The sequence below is a fragment of the Arachis ipaensis genome, chromosome B03 (genome assembly GCF_000816755.2).
Source record: "Arachis ipaensis cultivar K30076 chromosome B03, Araip1.1, whole genome shotgun sequence".
NCBI lineage: Eukaryota > Viridiplantae > Streptophyta > Magnoliopsida > Fabales > Fabaceae > Arachis > Arachis ipaensis.
The window spans coordinates 37,283,261-37,290,286 of record NC_029787.2 but is presented as its reverse complement, the minus strand read 5'-3'; positions in this window follow the sequence as shown (position 1 = coordinate 37,290,286).

Genomic DNA, 7,026 nt, shown 5'->3' with positions numbered 1-7,026 from the left:
ATTTGTTAATATATATATATATATAAGTTTATAGTTCTAGATAGAACCTACCTGGGCTGAAGCGGGAATATCAATCTGCAAAATTAATAAATCTAATTAGTAGTGAACCAACAAATTAGTGCCTTAGGGATTAGGCTAAATACACTCACAGGGATGAACATGTTACAAAACTCAGTCAATTAAACTTATTTACTTGTCAGGAAGACAACGTAAAATGCAAAGTAGGAAAGTTCAAAATGCCTACTAACGACATAAAACTAAAGATGATTCATTCACTAGTACAGTGCTGCGCACTAACTAATTAAAAGAGCATCCTAATCAGACATGTGACTAGTTTAAACTAATTAGCATGCTTTGTTCAAACAATTGCAACAAAAGCCTCAGTGTCTTAAATCAAACTTGCTACTGAACTTAAAGCAAACTGCACCATACTTTCTCCATGTCCTGCCAAAATCTATTGTAAGCTATTACCTTGCCAAAATCTCTATAAAAAAAATCAATCAAATGATATAATTTTGACTCTAATATCTAAACTAATTTTTATCATGATTGCAAGTAATCAATAATCTGAATATTCACAAAATCTAATCCAAATTGAATTTCGACTTTCCCTGGCATGAATGAAAATAGTGAGCAGTGAAATCCAAGAAATATTTTTGAATGATTTCATATAATTTGGATTCTCAACACACACTTTTCAAATAGATGATAGAATCAAATATGCATACCGCTGATCCACAACATAAACAACAACAATCTGAGAGTGGAAGTTCCAAAAAAATAGAGAGAGAAAGAGAGAGAGAGAGAGAGAAATAACAGGTAAGAGCCAGTACTAAGGTTAGAAGGAAGGTGAAAAGTGCATTTTCTCAAATTGTCATTAGGAAAAGTGTAACACCCTAATATTCAAATCCTTATGCTCGAGTCATAAGTCAATGATATTACGGTGGTACGACTCTCAGGTGGATTTTTAATATATAAAAGTAGGTAATTTTGAAAGGAGTATTAATTGAGAAGCCTGAAAAGAGTAGAAATAAAATCGCGAAGACGTGTCACTCACGTTTCGACAACAAAAGATAAACTGTGAAGCCGAAAGCGATATACGAACAAGGCGTAGAGGAGATTAAGAGGTAGATAACAGATAGACATATATAACATAAGTAAATAGCCACTAGTCGCGACCCGCGAAGTTTAGGCCGGCTAGGGTACAGTATGAAAGTAGTTGACAACAGTATATCCTAATCTCTCCCGAAGGAAACATGAGAGCCTCTATAGGCAAATTCAAAAGAGTTCAATACATAATATAATCTTTTCAAAATAAAAGTGGAGAGATTCTAAGCAAAACACAAAGGAGAGAAAATAAAGATTTTCGCCGTCTCTCAGACGACCCACAACTCACTTCTGAGCACCTGGAGCTGTATCTGAAAAACAAGAGATATATACGGAATGAGAACCCCGGGCCCATGGGTTCCCAGTACGGTAAAAGTGTCAAATAAATACAATGCACTGCAATAAAACTCACTAAGTATCCTAAACTTCTTCACCAATTATCCATCCTAGGTTCTCGCTAATCCATGAATAGGCAACTGTCATAAGGGAGTGCTAAATCTAATTCATGTCTCACATGTTTCCCAACTTGCTGACTCTTCCACGAATCAGACTCAGAATCATAAGCAAAACCATCACCAGTTGTTCTATCTCAACAATTCTATATCAATACATCATACCTTCACCTAGAGCTAGTGAAACCACATCACTGCCTCTACCCAGGGAGTTCAAATTATCTCATTCAATAATCATCATCATCATCATGCAATCGCATCATCAATTCATCTCATCAAGAACAGCCCTCAACATCCACCAACACCAGCATGAGGGGCCTCTCAGTTGTACAAACACAAGCAATACAGGCAAGTAATACACAAATATGGTACAAGTAGAACAAGTAGCACATAATTAGGTAACATAGCATATGTGATGTAGAAATCCAAAACAAATAGGCAAACCCAAACAATTCAAACATATGCAAATGATGAATGCCTGCCCTATGGCTGATGATATCATCTGTCGGTTATATAGCCAACCCGACATGTCCTGGTAGCTAACCATTGGACAGAAACACCCCTTGTGGAGCAAGTAGGTTTGAGCTACAATCCCCTTGCTACTGCCTACTCAACCCAGAGCCAGTGAAATAATCACTACTGCGGCTACTACCCAGGCGGGTGTCTAAAAGCTCAACCTGGAGCGAGTGGATTCACCACTACTGCTGCTACTACCCAGGTGTCACAATCTCTGACCTGGAGCAAGTGGGACAAACCACAACCCTTGCTACTGCCCAGGATCTCAAAACATATATTCGTTCAGTTTAAAAGCAATCGTCATTGTTATCAAATCTCAAACATTAACCTGGAGCAAGCGTGATGAACCACCACTCTTACTACTACCCAGGTATCACAAATACTCATTTATTCAAAACTCCATAATTTAACTCATTTATCATAAACATCCTTTCCTGTCTCATACCCGAAGCAAGTGGACAACGCCACTGCCTACTACCCGGGGTCACAAATCACATTTCAACATTCTCCATTATTATCCATTTAACACATTCATTCATTAATCATATATGCTTTTATACTCAGCCATAACCAATAATGGCTTTGCCATAACCCGGCAATAACTCAGCCATCCGGCTCATGGTTCAATCAAGAACCAGCCATTTATCAATAAATATAGCCCTCCGGCTCATGGCATACATGGTACTTCCACCGTCATCCTCCATATCTCATATAATCATCTTTGATCACCATTGATCATAACTTTTCCCCTTGCTTCACTCGGAAGTTACCACATCCCCTAGCTCCTTTCTCATTGCTAGGCATATCATAATGATTTAATACATAAGGGGTGAGATCAGAGGCTTAGAAGCATGAGATTTGGCTTTTAAAACTCAAAAATCAACTTTGGCATGAAAACAGGGCCACGCGTACACGCACTCCACGCGCACGCGTGGATGGCAACAAAACTCATTGACGCGCAAGCGTCATACACGCAGACGCGCGGATTGAAAAATAGCCAAACGGCGCGTATGCGTCAGCCACGTGTACGCGTGGGTGCACTTGCGCCCCAGGCACAAAACTGGCACAATTCTGGCACAACTCTCGGGAAAATGGCTGGGCATTTGGTGCAGCGCATCGACGCGCCTGCGTACACCACGCGCACGCATGGATGGTGCCTTCTTGAAGAACGACACGTACGCGCCAAGTGCACCTACGCGTGGAGGGTCATTCTGCTAAAAATTTTCTAAGTTAAAAGCTGCAGAATTCACAGATTCAACCCCCAATCTTCCGACGGACATAACTTTCTCATTTTAAATCATTTTTCGCCCGTTCTTCGAACGGCATGGACATCGCGGATCCAATTTCACTTTTAAACAAGTTTGGCACAAAATGGAAATCCGCAGTCCAAGTTATATCCCGTCAAAGTATGCCCAAAAACCATATTTTCACACAAAACCACAAAGTGCCATTTTCAAAACAAGCCATTTCCAACTCTTTTCAAAATCAACCAAAACATGCCAATTTCATCCCTTTCTTTGAAATCAATCAAAATATACCAAAATCAACATCAAGCCTCCTCAACTCATACATTAACACCTTACCACAATTTACAAAACCGCCATATAACCATTTTACCCATTTCAAACAAATGGCTAAATTACAAACACATTAACATGTCATACATCCTTCCTCATCCCAATTTCCAACAATACTATTTCCAATCAACCATCATTATACATAATCAATATCATACTCACTATCACGTGGTTTCACCCACAAATCAACCTTAATCATTCCTCAAGCATATATCACAACATACGTATCTCTAATGCATCATCATACCATCAAGCTAAGGCATCAATAATCATAATCACATATATGACCACATAATATATCTCAACCAAAACCAAACATACCTCATCTACATAATTTCAACAAAAATTACCAAATTCCACACTCTAACTCCCCAAACCTTATTATTCAATAACCAGCCCAATCATTCATATATTCATTATCTGAAATTTATCCAATCACTTGTGTCATCATATAATGCACACGTCAACTTACCTTCCTTACCTTTTTTCAGCCTCCGGCCCAAAATTCACGGCCTCCGGCCCAATTTCACAATTTAAATGCATAAACCACAAATCAATACTCATTACCCAATACATCAAATTTTCAATACACCAAGCATACAAGTTCACACAATTCTCAACCCAATCATTAATTCATATTACATACCAACTATGCATATTAGCACCAACCATTTACACAATCCAAACTTAATCCTAGGGGCATCTAGCCTAGGAATTCTCATCACACCACACGGTAGTTAAATGAAACTTAAACCGTACCTTTTGTAGCCAAACCAATTGAGCTTCTTCTTTGGAAGTCTTCACCAACCTTAGCTCCAAGCCTCACCAAAGCTCCTCAAGCAATACCAATCTCCCAATTGTGCACCAACATCACCAAATACACTAACATAACCAATATCACATACATACATCAACCTAGGGCTCATAAAAATGACAAATCACAAGGGTTTGAACACTTCTTACCTCAACCCATATGAAGTAGGGATATAACCCGCTTAGAATCCATGTTGGAGTATCCCTAAACACCCAAAATCACAATATTTCAACACTAACTACCCAAAAACGTGTAACAATGGGGAATTTCGAAAACTGGGCAGAGATGGATAGAATACTCACCACAAAACTTAGATAGAATTGTAGAGGATGAGAAGAGCGACGCGTGGCCGCAAACGGCTCGTCAATCGGAGCTCCGTAGCTCAAGTTATGGTGGTTTGAAGATCAAAGAGAGTTAGGTTTTCTCTCTTCTCTTCTCTCTTCCCAAATCAGCGCCCCAACCCTTCCTTTTAGGGTAAAATGAGTTGAAATGCTCATAACTAATATTTATATATGTTGGGTCTTGGGCCCACTTAGGCCCGGTTCACTTATTTTTGTCCGTTGGCCCAATTTTGGGCCAAAACCCTTTAAGATTAGCGCTCTAAATCGCACTTTAAAAATTTCTACCTCCCCTAATTATAATTCCTCATTCCTTAATCTTATCTACTCATAATCAATTTCCTCAGCTATAGTACCAGACAGATCTTAGTCGGTACTGCCGGTCAAAATTCTACTGCGCGCTTTTACGCAGAAAACTATGTTTTCCAACTCGGAAAAATTCACTGAATCCAAATATCATATTTAAATTATCAAATTCCAATTGCCAAATCTTCCAACCATATTCGCTCCTATTTAACTCATTTTTAATTAATTTCGGTTAGACCGGGTATTACATTCTACCCCCTAACAGAAATTTTCGCCCTCGAAAATTCCATCCATCACTGCGAGTACGCGAGCGTAGTCTGCCTTTATATCCAACACATAACAGTTCCAAGGTCCTTTTACTCTGCGCACTTCCATTGCCGCGCTCTGATTTCTCTATCTTCGAGGGTCTCGGTCATTCGTTCAATGCCGACTAACAACCTCGTTCCTTACTTTTATCGTCTCATCAACTCACACCTATTAAATCTCAAATCATGTCATCAATAATATTGCCATCATTGTTAATCATAGCCATCATCCCACATCACTATAATTAATCAAAGCCTTCTTCGTTTTTAGAATTCAAATGAGTTTGGACTAACAAGCTGACAAAATCTTAAGAATCCGGCTTACTTTAATAATCTATAAAAGCATTTGAAACACATCTCTTTTGTTAAAGTTATTCAAATCAAAGGTCCTTCTCGAAACTATAACCAACACTCCTTCAAATTATTGGAAAAAGAAAAAAAATTTAACAGCACCTCCCAAAAATTTGGAGTTTACCACCCGTCACAGGTTCCCTCAAACCAATCTCAGTACCGCATCAGCATTGCAATTTAAAGGTTTCCAAACTATTCCTCTGAAACCGATCATTATAAATCTTGATTTAAATCCAAGGTCACCATGACCAAACATCATAGCACTCATCTCTCGAACACGACAACTTGCACTCAATCATCATCTAAATCCGATTACGCATCAATGATAATTTCCTCATCCGTTTCAGAACCATCAAGGCTTACAGCCGCAATTAATTCCAATTACCTAGAATCATTATCTACATAAGCTCACTAAACTTTTAAGTACTCAAAGCATAAAGCATTTCCAATCATACTCCACTTTTCCTTATTATTACCATACTATGCTAACGCTTTAGCAAGCTTCCGCTATGCCACCTTGATTTCTCATCAAGTATTAGTTCCATCACTTATTTCCTCAAGTACTAAACCACCACTTAACTTGACCGACAATTCTAATCAATGTTTCCAAATCCATCATTTAGGACCATCCCTTATCTATTTAAATCAAAGGAACTAAAAGTCACAGGTTCAATCCGTTTCACCAAAAATCCAGAAATCAACCAACTACATAACAAACACAACACATCATTCTCAACAGAAAGTCATTTACATCACAGGCATTTATCCATTTGTATTAAGGCAATTACCTCAATCTTACTGTCGCAATCGGCCCGCATCCTGACTCTCTCCTTGTTCGTAATTTCTTGATACATGCCCTGGTAACCCGCACTTGTAACATACACCTAACCCCAATCGGCACGGCCTATTTGGGTGATGACTTCCACATCTCTGATAGCTTGAAACATCAGAAGCAGCCGCTGCCCGTTTTCCCTTACCGTTCCTTTAGGACTCCTCACTCGTCGCAAAGTTATTCTGTCCTTGGGGAAAGTGTTGTACGTATCCTCTCTCCTTAAACTCTCGACCCCTTGGTGCGCATCCTTCGTTGTGCTCTCTATGACTTCCCTTCTCTGCAACCCTCCTTTTCACACACTCTTCAGCAATTCTGCTCTTATTCACTAACTCTGAAAAAGTTCGGATCTCCATTGGTCCCACTGAACTTAAGATGTCACTCCGGAGCCCTCCTTCATACTTAATGCATTTCCATTCCTCGAAGTCTCC